The sequence below is a fragment of the Cryptomeria japonica genome, chromosome 1, assembly GCF_030272615.1.
Source record: "Cryptomeria japonica chromosome 1, Sugi_1.0, whole genome shotgun sequence".
Taxonomy (NCBI): Eukaryota; Viridiplantae; Streptophyta; class Pinopsida; order Cupressales; family Cupressaceae; genus Cryptomeria; species Cryptomeria japonica.
The window spans coordinates 490,613,844-490,630,849 of record NC_081405.1 but is presented as its reverse complement, the minus strand read 5'-3'; positions in this window follow the sequence as shown (position 1 = coordinate 490,630,849).

Genomic DNA, 17,006 nt, shown 5'->3' with positions numbered 1-17,006 from the left:
AGTGGTTTTTCCCTATTTGGGTTTCCATGTTAAATTTGGTGTTATGAGTATTATTATGATTATGTGTTCATAAGTTTGCATGTTTAGCAGTTTTTTGGTTAATTTGTTGAAGTATAAGTTGCCAAGGTTGAATCTATTGATTTTATGGATGTTTAAGTTTGTATGATTCACCCTCCCCCCCTCTCATCTTGTTACCTATTGGTATATGTACTTTACATTAAGTATCATAACAAACACTAACAAGATGGTCCATTAGATTGGATTCTCAAATCCTCTACTGAGGTTACTCCTTATAGGGTATTTGCTTCTAACAAGGCATTTTTAGTCAATCCCTTAACCAGGTGATTCCTAACAGGATCAACTCTTAACAAAAGTTTTGTAAAAGCTTTAATAGGCTTGGCTCCTAATAAGGGTGAACTTTAGAAGAGTTCAGATATTTTCTTGTGAGTCCCATCTCACCATGGTTTTTACCTATTTGGGTTTTCCACATATAAATACTTGTTTCATGTGGTGAATGTTTTTGTGGTTATGATCTTATTGTTGATTTGATTAACTACTTAAGTATTTCTAATAAGGGATGATAACTGGAAGCATTGAGAAATGAAGCATTTGGATGTTTACAAGTTTGATGTTGTTTCCTGTTAAGTTGTTGTAATAGTCAACCAATATTCTTATGAGTATTGATCTGGACAGTGGTATTTCATTGATAAGTTTACTTTGTGTGATTGAGTTTGAGTTTGGGAAGTTTGTATCAGTTTTTCTATTTATTGATTCACCCCCCCCTCTCAGTAATCTATCAGATACGTATTCTTTTATCATACCATCAATTGGTATCAGAGCATATCAGGTCCTCTAAGGTCTAAGCCTAACAACTTGAGGAAAATATCTACTAGATCATGATGAAGAATGTTTGTATAATGGATGTGTTGCATTGGATTTGTCATTGATGTCAACACTTATCTTTTGGAGATCTTTGGTTATGTTGAACCAACACATTATGTTCACCGGTAAGTTCGGTGACTTATGCATAGTCATCAGTATATTGTTCATTGACATGTTATATTATTCATCAGCACTGAAGATGACTTGTTATCATCTGGAGATCATTTGGTTATGTCAAAGATATGGTTTGGATACTTGGTTTTGGTATTTTTGTTATTGGTCCAATCAGGTTGACATATTTGTTGTTATTGGCAAATTGGTCTAGGTTATGGATCGACATGCATTATCTATTCCAGATCAGTATGACACATTATGGAGATGATTTAATTAATTGAATAATGTTGTAAATGTATATAGCTGACATGATGCATCACATCTTGACTTATTTGTAATATTCTTGGTAAGACAACCTACACATTTGGTCTTAGGTTTTGATATATATGCAAGATCTCATTTTTGAGATGGTGTAATAGGTAGAAGGAAGATACGGGTATATGGTATAATGTTTTTGTAACATGGTATGTGATAATATTGAAGATGAGAACACCATAAAGAAGGTTCAAGGAAGGTTTGAAGGTGATTGAGCTTAACCGGTACTGAATCCATCATTGGAGATGCTACTTTGAGCAGTACATTATCATTGGACTTAACTATCCAATTGTAGTTAGTGTGACTCCTATTTTGTGATTGAGCAGTGAGCTCTAGGTGGTTGGCCTTTCTGCATGTGCAAACCCCATTTGTTTACACATAGTATCTGCAGTAGTATCATTTGATTGTGGGTAAGGTTTTCCACCATGTTTTTTCCCCTTACAGGGTTTGCACATATAAATCTATGTTATGTGTTGTGGATGTTGTTTTTGTTTTTGTTTTATGCATTGAGTTTCATCAGTATTAATATTAACTGCTAATCTGTCGACCGATATTAAGTTTGGTTTACTAGTATTAAAAATCAAGTTTGATTAAGTTATATTTAGGTGGAAATTAATTAAAAACTGATTCACCCCCCACCTCTCAGTTGCCTCTGGGTCCTAACAATTGGTAATAGAGCTAAGTCCTCTTTTTGCAGAAGTTTAACAGCTTGAGGAGATTCTATGGCAACAAACTTTTTCAGGCAGGACAGTCTGAAACTTGGTGGAACTAACTATGATATATGGAAGATCAGAATGGAGACATATTTGAATTGCATTGGAAGAGACATATGGGATATTACAAACAATGGATATGTTGGTCCTACACTGAATCAACATAATCCACCAACATTGGGTAAGGATTAAGAGAATGATTACAAAGCAAGAGAAACACTCTTAAGCGCCTTGTCAGATCCACAAATCATGGGATTATCATATCAATCTACTGCTAAAGATATTTGGGATAAATTGGAGACATTGAATGAAGGAGATACCACTATCAAAATTGCAAAACTGGAATGCTTTTGGGCCAAGTATGAAAATCTGAAAATGGAAGAAGATGAAATAATTTTTGCTTTATGGAAGGGGTTAATGAAATTGTTTTGGGAATACAATGTTGTGGAGAATCCTTGAGTGAAGATGAAATTATTTCTAAATTTTTAAGAGCATTTCCACCAGCATACAAAATAAAAGTAACTACTATTAATGAGTTGAGAACAATGCCTAATACATCAGTATCTAGAGATACCTTCGCTAGAAAACTTTCAGCATTTGAGCTTGAGAAATTTGGTCCTGTTGCTACAATTAAGACAAATTTAGCCTTCAAAGCTTCATCATCTGCAACATCATCATCATCATCTAACAAATCTGATTAGAAAGTACTTTATGCAATGGAACTTGAAGATATCAGAAAGGAAAATGAATAATTGGAAGAACTTGAAGCACTATTTGCAAGGAAAATGCCTAAAGGTCCAATTGGAAGTAAGTATGAAGGTAAAGCACCATTTAAATGTTTTAACTACAATAAAGTTGGTCATATGGAATCTAGATGTCCTCATAGATATGCAAGATTGAGAGAAGAAGCTAAAAGGACATATAAACCTAACCGTGAATATCAAAGATACAAATTTAAGAAGAATAGAGACAAATCATGTTACTATGCTGATGAAAGAGTTACTGATGATTCTGATGAAGAACTTATAGACAATGGATGGGATTTTATTGCAATAAAAGAAGATCAACCATCACCTACTGTTCCACGGGTATAGTTGGCCCTCACAGCTAAAATTGAAGAAAAGGATGAATGGATTATAGATTCCGGATGTTCACATCATATGACTAGTGATAAAAGTAAATTATTATCTTTTTAGGAATACAATGGAGGTCTGGTAAGATTTGGGGATGATAAGGCTTGTTTGATCAAAGGAAAAGACACTATATCGTTTGATGGTAAGCACAATACTGACAATGTTCATTATGTTGAAGGTTTGAAGCATAATCTTTTGAGTGTTGGTCAATTAGTTGAAAGGCGATTTCATTTATAGTTCAAGAATGGTAAATGCAAAATCATGAATAGAACTGGTTTGGAGATTGCGACCAGTAATCAAACTAGAGGTAATATCTTTCATTTGAATAACAATGAAAATACATGCTTGATTGCACATATTGATGAAAGTTGGTTATGGCATAAAAGACTTTGTCATGTGAATTTTGATTACATTATAAAGATCAGTTCATCTAAGGAAGTAAGGGATTTACCTAAGATTGTAAAACCTCATAATCTGATACGTAAGGAATGTCAAATGGGAAAACAAGTTAGAACAAATTTTAACAGTATTTATGAGAAATCCAATAATGTTCTTGATTTAATCCATACTGACTTGTGTGGTCCGACAAGAAAAATAAGTCTACAGGGACATAGAAACTTTATGCTAATTATTGATGACTATTCTATAATGTGTTGGGTTACTTTTCTCAAGGACAAATTAGAAGCTTTTGGGAAATTCAAACTATTCAAGGCAATGGTAGAGAATGAAACCGGTAAGAAAATCAAATGTTTAAGATTAGATCAAGGAGGATAATTTACATCTAAGGAGTTTAATACATTTTGTGAAGTGAATGGAATTAGAAGACAACTATCAGCACCTCGGACACCTCAGCAAAATGGAGTTGTGGAAAGGAAGAATAGAACTATTTTGGATGCAGCTAGAAGCATGATATGAGAAGCAAATTACCTCATGTGTACTGGAGAGAAGCAGTGAATACAATGGTTTATACTTTTAACAAAGTTCACATCAAAGGTGAAACCAGTAAGACCCCTTATGAACTATGGTTGGGTAATACTCCTACTCTTAAATACTTCAGAATATTTGGAAGCAAATGTTACATTAGGATAGATGAGTATATTGGTAAATCTGATCCTATAAGTGATGAAGGAATATTTCTTGGTTATTCATCTAAGAGCAAGGCATATAGATGTTTTAATAAAAGATTGCAGAAAATCATTGAGAGTACAAATGTTAAGATAGATGAATAATTTAGAGGAAATTCAAGGTCTATAGATTATAAATCGACAGTTGAGATGATCTTAAATGAACCTCTATAGAGTGCACTGGTAAAGAATGTGGATCATGTCACACCGACATCATCAGAGAATTCCACATTGACTGAAGAACAACAACAAGTTAACACACCTAGGTATGTAAGACTGAATCACTTTGAAAGTCAGATAATTGGGAATAAGTATCAAGGTGTTATGACAAGACGAAGACTGATAAATGAATAGGTATGTTTAGTTTCTCAAATTGAACAAGCATCTGTTATTGAGGCATGTGAAGATAAACATTGGATTAAAGCTATAGAAGATGAATTAGAACAAATTAAAAAGAACAATACATGGACATTGGTTCCCCAGCCTAAAGACAAATATGTAATTGGAACTAAATGGGTATTCAGAAATAAACTTAATGAAGATGGTAAGGTAATCATGAATAAAGCAAGATTAGTGTGTAAATGATATTCATAGCAGGAGGGAATTTATTATAATGAAACCATTGCATCGGTAGCTAGAATTGAGGTAGTCAGATTATTTCTTGCATTTGTAGCTCACAAGAGCTATAAAGTATATCAAATGGATGTAAAATGTGCATTTATGAATGGTGATCTTGAAGAGGAAGTTTACATTGAACAACCTGATCAATTTTCATTGACAAATGATAAAGATATGGTTTGTAGATTAAGGAGAGCTTTGTATGGATTGAAGCAAGCTCCTAGAGCTTGGTATGCTGGATTGGAAAAATATCTTTTGAGCTTGGTTACACTAAAGGTAATGCTGACAACAACTTATATTTCAAAGTGACTAATGAAGACATCTTGGTTATTGAAGTTTTTGTTGATGATATCATTTTTTGAGGAGAAGATGGATTATGTAAAGACTTTGCTAATAAGATGCAGGAAGAATTTGAAATGTCTATGATTGGGGAGATAAAATTATTTTTAGGATTGCAGATTTCACAAACTAATAAAGGTATGTTCATATGTCAAACAAAGTACTTGAAGGAAATACTGAAGAAATTTTCTATGGAAAATTCCAAACTGGCAAGTACTCCTATGACTACAACTGATAAATTGACATTGAAGGACGATTTATCTCTTCCTAATCCAACAGGATATAAATCTATGATTGGAGGTTTACTGTATTTGACACAAACAAGATCTGACATAATGAATGCAATATGTATTGTTTCAAGATTTCAGAGTAATCCTAAACAAAATCATGAATTAGTAGTGAAAAGGATTTTCTGGTATCTACAAGGCACAACAAATCTTGGTTTATGGTATCCTAAAGATGAAAATTTTGATTTATGTGCATACACCAATGCAAATTGGGCAGGAGATATAGATGATAGGAAGAGCACCACTGGCGGGGCATTCTTTCTTGGTAGCAGATTGATTTCATGGTTGAGAAAGAAACAGAGTTGTACATCATTAACAACTACAAAATCAGAATATGTTGTAGTAGCAACTAATTGTACTCAGGTATTATGGATTAAGAAAATGTTGAAGGACATAAAGGTAAAATGAAAATAACCAATAATCATTTATTGTGATAATTCACCAGCAATTGATATATCTAAGAATCCGGTATTTCACTCTAAAACTAAACATGTTTCTATCAAATATAATTTTCTAAAAGAGAATGTTGAAGCAAAAGAAGTGAGTTGGTTTATGTGAATACTAAAGAGCAGATTACAGATATCTTTACTAAGCCTTTGCCTAAGGAAACTTTTTAATATCTCAGAGAGTAGCTTGGGGTAATACCCTCACTGGTAGAGACTTAAACAGTTGATGATTGGCATCAAACCGACAAAATTAACAGAGAAACCTTTTTCCAGCTTTGATAGAGGAGAGCTACTTCTCAAGGGGAGTAGTTGGTTAAAAACATTGGTTATTGCAATTGGTTCTATGTTCTAGTATTTGTATTACTTTGGCATTTGATGTCAAAGGGAGAGAGATATCTATGAAAAAACATTATCCTATGGGGAGAGATTATTCATTGCGGGAGAGATGTATACTCTCAGCATTTATTTTGATTTCTGGTATGGATCTATTATGGAGATTGTTGACATTCTGTTTTGGCACTTAGATGTTTTTCCATCTTGTGTTTCCATCAATACCAAAGGGGAAGATTGTTGGTATTATGGATGTGTTGCATTGGTTTTGTCATTGATGTCAACACTTATCTTCTGGAGATCTTTGGTTATGTTGCGCCAGCACATTATGTTCACCGGAAAGTTCAGCGACTTATGCACAATCACCAGTATATTGTTTATCAACACTAAAGATGATTGTTATCATCTAGAGATCATTTGGTTATGTTGAAGATATGGTTTGGATACTAGGTTTTGGTATTTTGGTTATTGGTCCAATTGGGTTGACATATTTGCTGTTACCAACAAATTGGTCTAGGTTATGGACTTGTTCTCAAATTCTGATTCCCCTCTTATCCCATGTAAGAAAATTATAACTCTATCTATAAACAAAGAGATCAAGGAAAACAAAACCCTAGAGAAACATATGACAAGGTTTCAAGAACATTCTACACTTTGAACTTATCCAAAGTTCAGGTGGGTATAACTCCTATGAATAATTTCACACTTCTAAACAAGATCCATAGTAAACCAGTGTCCAAAAACCAGTGGATCTTATCGCCTCAACATAAACTGAAAAAATAAAGGAAAGCTTAGGATCATTTTAGTATTGATCCTCAAGAAATGAAGAAAGAGAAACTACAACTGATACCAGTGCCTTATCTAGGCTACAAAGTCATCTAAATTAAACAAGGATTTCACAATTAAACATCTCCATACATCTAATCACTTCAGCTTCTATCAACCCCATACATGCCTGACATATATAAGAGTCCTCCCTTGTTAGACTAAATAGTGTTCATCAAATTCTAGGTCTCCCACAAAATAACCTACTGACAGAGATATTTCATGCGTATTTAATTCCCCTCCTAAAAAGGAAAGCTAAGAAACATATCTATGAAGACTGCATTACAATCCATGTTTAATTGAATAACCCTAGATTACCCAAATGAAACTAGTAAATTATTGAAAGCACACTAGAAGCCAACACAAATTCTAGGCTCAAAAGTTTATGGTCTGTATATTGATATTCATTTTGAAAAATCTTAAAAACCTCAGAATATTCTTTGTAAACTTAGAAAAACCCAGATAGATTTCTGCAGAGTTTCTTTAAAAATTCTTGTGATCCCTTTCTAACTAGCCCTGGTATCCATTTATAATAGTATGGATGAATACAAGCTTTGGACCTTTTCAAAAAAGTTTGTTACAACAATCTTCTTGTTTCAACAAGAAGTTACAAATCTTTTCCATTTTATAACGGTCTCCTTTCACTGGTTATCATCCTACAACTTCTTCTTGAACTTCTGCATTCGGAATCGCATACTTTCTTGTCCATTCTTAGTACACATCATCAGCAAGCCATGAGAAGTTTATAACTTTCCCTCTTATCTTGGCCAATCGCTTCCAAGAGTTTCTCATTTTATTGACCTCAAAGTTTAGAAAGGCATAGTGTGATTTTAGTTTCTCTATCTCCTCCATTGTTCTGACAAATAGGGAAGTATCATCTGTGTTAATGATTTCCTTTATCCTTAATGATATACTGGCCCCTAATTCATTAAGTCATGCTTTTTTGTCCTTCAATTGTGCTGGAATAGAAAAATCCCTAGGAAATATTTCAAATTCCTGCTCAGTGTATTCCTTTTTATACAAATTGATCTTCCTCTCTATATTATCTATTCCTTCTACAAGTTTTGTCAGTTCCTTTGTTATGTCACAGGTGGACTTGATAATGGGGTCAGCACCTGCCTCATCATAGGATACAGATATATAAGTCCTAGGTCCACCTCTATAGGCATCCACTTGTCCAAAATGGGCATTAGAATATCCCTGTCTCCATTGAGCTCATTCCACATATCTAAAAATTTACTCATGTTGTTATACACTAATGAGGATCCTATGGTGTCAACAAAACTCAAAATTGTGGCCCTCACTCCCTCTTCATAATTATTTGCAAACAAGGTTTGAGCCTGTTTTAACTTTTCCAACTCCTGTTGAGTGATCTCAATTGATTAGGAATGAGTAAGTGCAGTAGAAGGTGGGAATTAAATGATAGGGCTAGTAGATGGAGGTTATGTAGAAGAAGAAGCAATCATTAAAGTTAAGGAATCACCTTGATGGTATTGTCCTGCCAATTGGCTTTTCAATTTAGCAATAATGCTATCTTAGCTCACTACCTCTCCTTTGGCATCAATGTAAGCTTTTAAGATAGTCTCTAACTTAGCTTGGAAAGTTTCCCTTTACATTTCTTCTTTCTCTGCCACTGCAAAATTAAATTTTGCAGTTTCCAAGACTGTGCTAGCAGCCTTCACCACTCTATTACTTTGTACCCTCTTTACTATCATACCTCCAAGGTAGCTGGAATCTGGGGCATCCTTTCTCTTTTTATTTTCATCTCTTTTCAGAGACCACATGACTAGGGTAGCATCATCCTTGCTGAAGGTTACTCCTTCCATAGGCTTGGTCTCTTTCCTAACTACCTATAAAACCAAGGCATCTGCTATATCCCATTAAGGGAGGATGAGAACACCAGCCTTTGCTACCAGTTCTCTTCCTTGCTTAGGAGTGATGGTCTTAAATTCAATGACCATTTCTTGTTTTATTTCCTCCTCCACCATGGCTGCGTCCTTGTGGGGTTGGTCATTCTTCCTCTTCTCACATTTGGCATTGAACTTATCAATATTCTGCTTCCACACAAATTGCATGAAAGCCCCTAAGGTAACAAAGTTGCTATTAGCTAAGAATTAACTTCACTAGCCTGTTTAATAGCAAGATCCAGTTCCTGGCCTTTGAACTCATTGGTGGTTATGCCCATCTCAACATCCTCTGGCTCCTTAGGCATTCCATATTCTACTTCATTATATTTATAGGCCATCTTCTTGAAACTCCCTTACTGCAACAATTGTTCAGCTACTACCTTCTCATCTCCTATATGAATGGGGGATTGAGATGGGGAATACAAGGGCTCATTAGTTTGCACTTCCTTTCCCACCCTTTGCTTCTTTGGGGAGTCCTGAATGTCAATGAAATCTTGTATTTTCCTCTTCCCTCTTGAAGTAGAAGGCTCCCCTATTGTTGGCACCAACACACTATCCTTGGATTTTATATGTAGCACATAATCACCAAGAGTGATTGCCTTAGTAGATGCAGACCTAGCTAGAAATAGTCTTGCCTTCTCAAGGTTGTTTTTAATCACTGCTTCCCTTTTCTCCTTTAGTGTTTGTATTACATCCTCAAAGAAAAGAATTAGGAATTTAGTCTTTTCCTTAAAGGTGTGAAAACTAGATAAAGGGTCATATCTACTATCAAATTGGTGTACAAAATCAATAGCCTTTTTGTACGCCACCCATTTCTCTTTCCTTAGCTCTTGCTCATCCAAATCAAACTCATTTCTGATGAGGTCTTTAGGGAATTGGAATTGGTGAGGTCTTCCTTTGCATACTACCCTTTTCCTAAACATACCATTAAAGAACTCTTTAGGGTCAGAAAACCTTGACACTGCAGTGGACAAATTGTATGGTTGAAAGAATTCCTCAAAGCATTTCCATCCACCCTTAGTAATTACAAACTAATGTGCTATTGTTACTATTGGGAAAATGGTCCCTTTTCCTCTATTGGATAACTCTACATCTTGCACACCTCCAATCTGCCTGAGGACCTCTGCAATTCCTATTTTTAGTTGGACGTGATAAGGTAACAAAAATGGACTGCCTCTAAAACCAAACACTCTGAAAACTGTGGAAACAGAGTACAAGTATATGTCACCCTAATTGTGGACAATTTTAATTACTTCAGTGAACTCCTTTGTCCTAAGAAGCTCCAAAAGAGATTTAGGGACCCTTGGATTCTCTGACCATAAGAGAATTTTGATTTTGGATGCAAAGCACTTATCAAACGTTAGGTAGTTGGCATCCTCCCCGTCCCATGACAACACTATGCTCCATAATTGAGCTGGCATTTTCTCCCCATCCTTTTCATTCACTAAATCCATTTCATTGGTAAAGTAGTCACCACCCTCGAATAGAAATAGATGCATGAGGAGGGAGTACCATGCAAAAGGCCTATCCACCTTACCATTCTTTATCCCTATCAAGCCTTCATGAATTGCATTAGTAATGTAGGGGGCATAATCAAATGTTACTGGCAGAGAAGGATTTAAAATGTGTGCTATCATTAACATGTAATGAGTTGGCATGTTCACTTCAACATCCTCTCTAAAAATCTATCAAAGTGACTAGTATAATCCTTTGGCACTAAGAGTGAACCAATTTAGGGAGAAAGGCTCCATGGTATTAGGTCCTACAATAGTCAATCCACCTATTTTGACAAAAAATTCTTTAAGAGGCCCATTTCTAATATGATTCCTCTATAAATTGTAGACTTGAGCAAATGATTCAAAATTAATGGGATCCAAATAATTGGACACCTCACTGAGCCCAAATGCATTTCTGAATTCATCATCGTTGACTTCAATGAGGTTTTTTCCATTTATATCTTTAAGACTTTTGGTGAGAGGGTCATAATTATGTGCAAATTGAGCTAGGAGATCCACATCCATGAAAACTCTAGGTACCACCAATTTACCTACATCCAACTCCCAAATACTGTTCATCATGGCAGGGGAGTGTCTCATACCAAAACCAACCTTGAATAGACCTAAACTAGACAACCCTATATGTGGATCTCTCAGCCAATTGCCCTTGTCATACAATCCTTCTCTTATTCTCAAATGAGGAGCCTTGGGCACTAATTCCTTATCTTTAGCTGCTACATTTGTGGATATGGACAATTGTTTGAGGAAGTCATCAAAAAATGCTCTCTCCTGGTAATTAACCTTCCCTGTGAAGTCCCTTCTAGGTGCCATCTCAATGATTACAAGTATTTGAATTACTAGTCAAAGCAATTCTTTAACAAAACAAAACCACAGTTCATCAATTTTTAGGTAACTGGTAAGCAAAACACAAGAAAACATGTTTTCAGCTTCAAGAGCTTTGCTCTCCACCATCTTTTTTGCAACAGCTCTTCGAAATGATACCAATATTTCAATTGATGTGAGCATATCTACGACAATCAGGCTCTTAACTGCGATATTAACACCACATGCTTTAGCCATCACCTTTGAATTGAATTCATGAATGAATGTTTAAAATTTAGCTCCAACAGATCATAAAAGAACTTGATTAGTAATTACCCTGCATCTTCGGTCTTCAAAATGGTGCCCACCATTAGATCCTCCTTGAGATACCTGCCTTTTAACAAATCTAACCCAAGAAGTGGGCCCTCTAACTCAGTACCATCCAACCTGGCAATCGACTGGGAAAGGAAATAGACATGTCAATCACCTATTTGTCAAAAAACTTCCATGAGATCCACTTTGGGACTACCACGTGCATATGACAAGTTGCCTTTTCATCCACAGTCTGATCCATCTATTCTGCCATGACACCGAGCAATTGGCTACCATGTCACTTTGTTATTTCGCGAAGGTTAACTCTCGGTCACCTTAGGGCTGTGAAATAGTGTCGACTATCTGATCAAAAGGAAATTGATCAACCTTTACCTTCAATCTTTACTACCTCGTGGGTCATTTTTCCTTTTTGCCATTTCACGAAGCCTAAAACCTGTGCACCTATGTCTTGCGAAATAGCGCGAGCCGTCCGATCAAAAGGAGCTTGTTCGGTCTTTACCTTAGTTTAAAACCTGAGTGTCAGACCTACTTCTGCCTTTCACCATTTCATGAATGGTAACTCATAGGCATCTTTGAATCATGAATTCATGCACACCATTAGATTAAAAAGAACCTGCGTGATGGTTAAGGAGTCCGATTAAAAATTAAAAACCTTAGGAAAGGCTTAGAGAAATAAAGCACTGCTAGACCTACCTAGGGAGAAATATAGGGGGGGGACATTTTCATGGTCAAGAGATCCTTCCACTTAAGTGGTAAAGGTAACGCATGAATAGAACACAAGGATTTTTCAAAAAACATGAAGGGTTAAAAACAAAAAACCCTAAACCCTCCTCTCGACCAAGAACACAAAAGCAACAAGGCCACAATCCAACTCAATTTTTTAAGTCTTTTAGCCAATCATGGAGCAAGATCATCCATTTTTTAAACAGTAATAACATCGGCTCTGACTGGGGATGGTTGATCGGAAGATCAACACAAGAATTCAGAAACTCTCTAGAGAAACAAACCAATAAAAAGCCTAAAACCAACAACAAAAGCAAACCTAAATGTATACAGAGAGGGACCTACTATGCATGGACATCAAGAGAAGTAATGTTTCAAGAATTGTCCATGCACTAGAATTTCCTGTACTTCATCATTCATATTTTTCAAAAAGTATGAGTCCTTTCCATTAAGATCACAAACCACAAAGAGGCCAATCCATAATGACTCAAATTTCTTGTGCTTTCCCTTATCCTGTCCTTTTGCATTCCAATGAAGAGTTACATCACCAATTTGGAACTTTCTCAATGAGATTCTCTTGTCAAATAGGTATTTAGACTGCAATTGGATCTTTAGATTCCTCTTGTGGGCCAGAGTTCTAATTTCTTCAACTTCCACAATCTGAATCATCCGGTCTTCCATGGGTTCAGATAACTCCATGTCTTCAACTCATAGGAACTTATACACTGGAAGAATATTATTGACAGGCACCCTAGATTGTGTGCCATAAACTAATTCAAAAGGGGAAACCCCAATAGCCTTTTTGAAAGTAACCCTGTCAGCCCATAAAGCCAATTTTAACTTTTGGTCCCAAGACCTTTTGTTCTCTTCTAGGATTTTCTTGATAATGTTCAGGAGGCTCTTGTTACTAGATTCAACTTGCCCATTACCCTGAGGATGATAAAGCAAAGAGTAAGACATAACTATTCCATGACTAGTGCAAAATTCAACAAACTCTTCTGACCTGAATCTCATGGCATTATCCATCACTAGTTTTACAGGGACTCCGAATCTGGTTATAACATTATTGATCAGAAAGTCAATAACAACCTTACTTGTGGCTCTCCTGGTGGGTATAGCTTCAATCCATTTGGTAAAATAGTCAGTAGGTAGTATAATCCACCTATGACCTCTTCCTAATTTCTCAACAATTTCTCCAATAAAATAAATGCCCCATTGGGCAAAAGGGGCTTCCACTATAACTGGGTTGAGGGGTAAAGCTCCCTCATACTTCAACTTTGATGAAAATTTTTGACATGTGTCACATCTCCTGACATATTCATGGGCATATTTAAACAAAGTAGGCCAATAATATCCAGCTTGGACTATCTTACCAATAGTTGTCTTAGTAGAGTAATGACCTCCACACACTCCTTCATGCATTTCAGTTAACACTCTCCTAGCTTGAGATTCATCCAAACACATTAGCAATGCCCCATCTCTATTCCTCCAAAACAAATCACCCCGAATGAGGACATATTTTTGTGACTTCAACATTAGAGTTCTTCTTTGATTATGTGTCATTCCTTCTAAAAATGTTGCATCCCTTAAAAAATGTACTATCTCTGAATACTAGGGCTGTATTTCAATACTGGTGACCAGGATGTTCTCAACTTCAACATTATTTATTTCAACATCAAGAAGGTTTGACTTAGCCATAAGCTTAGCAAGGCCTAGACCTCTCACCAAATTAGTGCTCTTTATTTCCTAATCAAACTCCTGGATTCTATTTATCCATCTACTTCTCTTACTTGTGACCTCAAACTAGGATAAGATATCTTTGACAGCAGCATATGGGACATAGGCAACTACTTGTGTATTTACAAGATATGGCCTGAAAGCTTTGACAACCTTGACCATGTTGGTATTTTGGTATGGTTTTGTCATTGATGTCAACACCTACTAAACTCTTATCAACTCTGGCACTTTGGAGAATCAGCAACATTCACCGGCAAGCAAATGAGTCATGCACAGTCACCGGTATCTAGTACACCGGCAATATATAATGATCACCGACACTTGGAATGATATGGAAAACACATGGTTATGTTGAAGACATCGTTTGGACATCTTGTCCTATAGTTTTGTTCATTGGTATATTCATAGTTGCATATTTGTTGTTACCAACAAATAGGTCTAGGGTTACACTGGCAGGTTTATCTTTTCCAGATCAACATGGCACGCTATGGAGATGATTAATTATTGTTGTAAATGCATTAATCTGATATTTTCAATCGGTTATTGCATCGGATATTATATTGTTTGTAAAATGTTTTTAATGTAATATCTAGTAGAGTCAACTTGCTAAAATTGGTCTTAGGTTATGGTATAAATGTAATATCTTATTTGTAAGATCAAATGTGGAATGCAAAGAAGGTTTTTGTGAAGGTATATGAGAGATTAAGTAGAGCTATACATGCAGACATCATTTGAAAATTAAAGGAGGGTTTCTGTGAAGACAATCAGCATTACACCGGTACTGAATCTAGCATATGAAGATGCTATTTTGTAGAGTACATTCTTATTGGATTTAACCATCCAACTATAGTTAGTGTGACTCCCATTTTGTGATTGAGCAGTGAGCTCTAGGCGGTTGGCCTTTCTGCATGTGCAGACCCCATTTATGTACACTTACTATCTGCAGTAGTATCATCTAATTGTGGGTAACGTTTCCCACTGTGGTTTTTCCCCTTACAGGATTTCCACGTACAAATATTGGTGTTATGTGTTGTGGATGACTTTGTGTTTATGTTTCATGCACTAATCCTTACTGGTATAGCAATTAACTATTAAAACTGTCTACCGACATATTGAACTAGTTTACTGGTATTAAGCATTAAGTTGGTTAAGTTGTTTTTGGTTTGAATTTATTTGACAACTGATTCACCCCCCCCTCTTAGTTGTCTTCGGGACCTAATAGACCAAAGCATATGCTTTCTTTTCCATGATTTCATATTTTAATTCTGCAGCCTGTAAAGATTTGCTATAAAAAGCTATAGGATGTTCATATCCTCCATTATCCTTTTGTAAAAGAACTGCAACCACTATGGGATATGAAGCAAAAGAAAACAAAGAGAGAGGCTTACTGCAATTAGGGGACTTCAACACTGGTGCTTCCTAAATAGCCTTTTTGATCTCAGCAAAAGCCTTTGAAGCTTCTTGATCCCTCAAAATTTTGTATCATTTTTAAGCAGTTTAATAATGGGCTTGACTATCTCTGCAAAATTTGCAATAAATCTTCTAACAAAATTAACTTTGCCCCAAAAAGATTGGATACCTTTAACATTCTTTGGTTCAGGAACATTGTTTATTGCTTCAATTCTTTCAGGGTCTATTCTTACTCCTTCATTAGAGACAATATGCCCTAGCAACTTCCCTTCAATAATAGCAAAATGACACTTCTTAGGATTTAAGGATACTCCAAATTCCAAAGATTTATTGAAAAGCTATTCTAAGTGTCCACAGTGGTTATCCACCTTTTTGGAGAAGCATGTCAGATCATCTTGATACATTACCATGATGATGTTGATGAATTCTTTGAAAGCTACATCCATTGCCCTCTGAAAAGTAGCTCCAGTATTTTTCAAGCCAAAAGGCATTCTGACATACACATAAGCTCCCCAAGGAGTGGTGAAAGCAATTTTGAATTGTTCTAATTCTTTTACCAACACCTGGTTATACCTTGAAAACCCATCCATTATAGATAATAGGTCACAACCAGTCACTCTTTGCAACATAGCTTCCATATTAGGAGAGGAATTTTTGGCATATGGACACTCCAATGAGACATTGTGTGTGATTGAAGGTTTTGTCATTGATGGCAACCTTGCAATCCTATGGCACCAGCAAAGCATCATATCGGCAAAGCATTATTCAAGCAAGACAGTGCACTGGCATCAACAAGATCACTCTACACCGGCACCGACACCAGCACAGAAGAAAAGATGTATACCAGCACAGAGGCTGACAGGATTTTTGATAAGTAATATTTTGATTATTATTGTAAGCTGACTTGGCAAATTGTAAAATGACTCTTGTATATAAAAGAGATCATTGTAGACATTTGTGAGCGTAAGGAAGGGAATAAAAAGAAAATTATTAGGTAGACCTAATGTGCAAATTATAGGTCAAGGGTATATGTAAAGACCCGAGTTAGAACCGGTACTGAATCTGGCATTGGAGATGCTATTGTAAAGCAATACAGATCATTGGATTAGTATAATCCTCAATGTAAGTTAGTGTGACTTCTCATTGAGCAGTGAGCTCTAGGCAATTGGCCTTCCTGCATGTGCAGGCCCCTATTGTAAGTAATATTCTCTTATTGGCCAGTAAGTGAATATTGTGGGTCACAAATCCCACCGAGGTTTTTCCCACACCGGGTTTCCTCGTTAAACATCTTGTGTTATGGTGTTCTTTTCATGTGGATATTTTTTATTATGTTTATTACATTAGTTATTGCATACCGGTATACTGCTACTTTATGTTCTACATATTTTAACTTAAGAAAATATAAATACCGGATAGATACTAATTCACCCCCCCCTCTCAGTATCTTTGGGA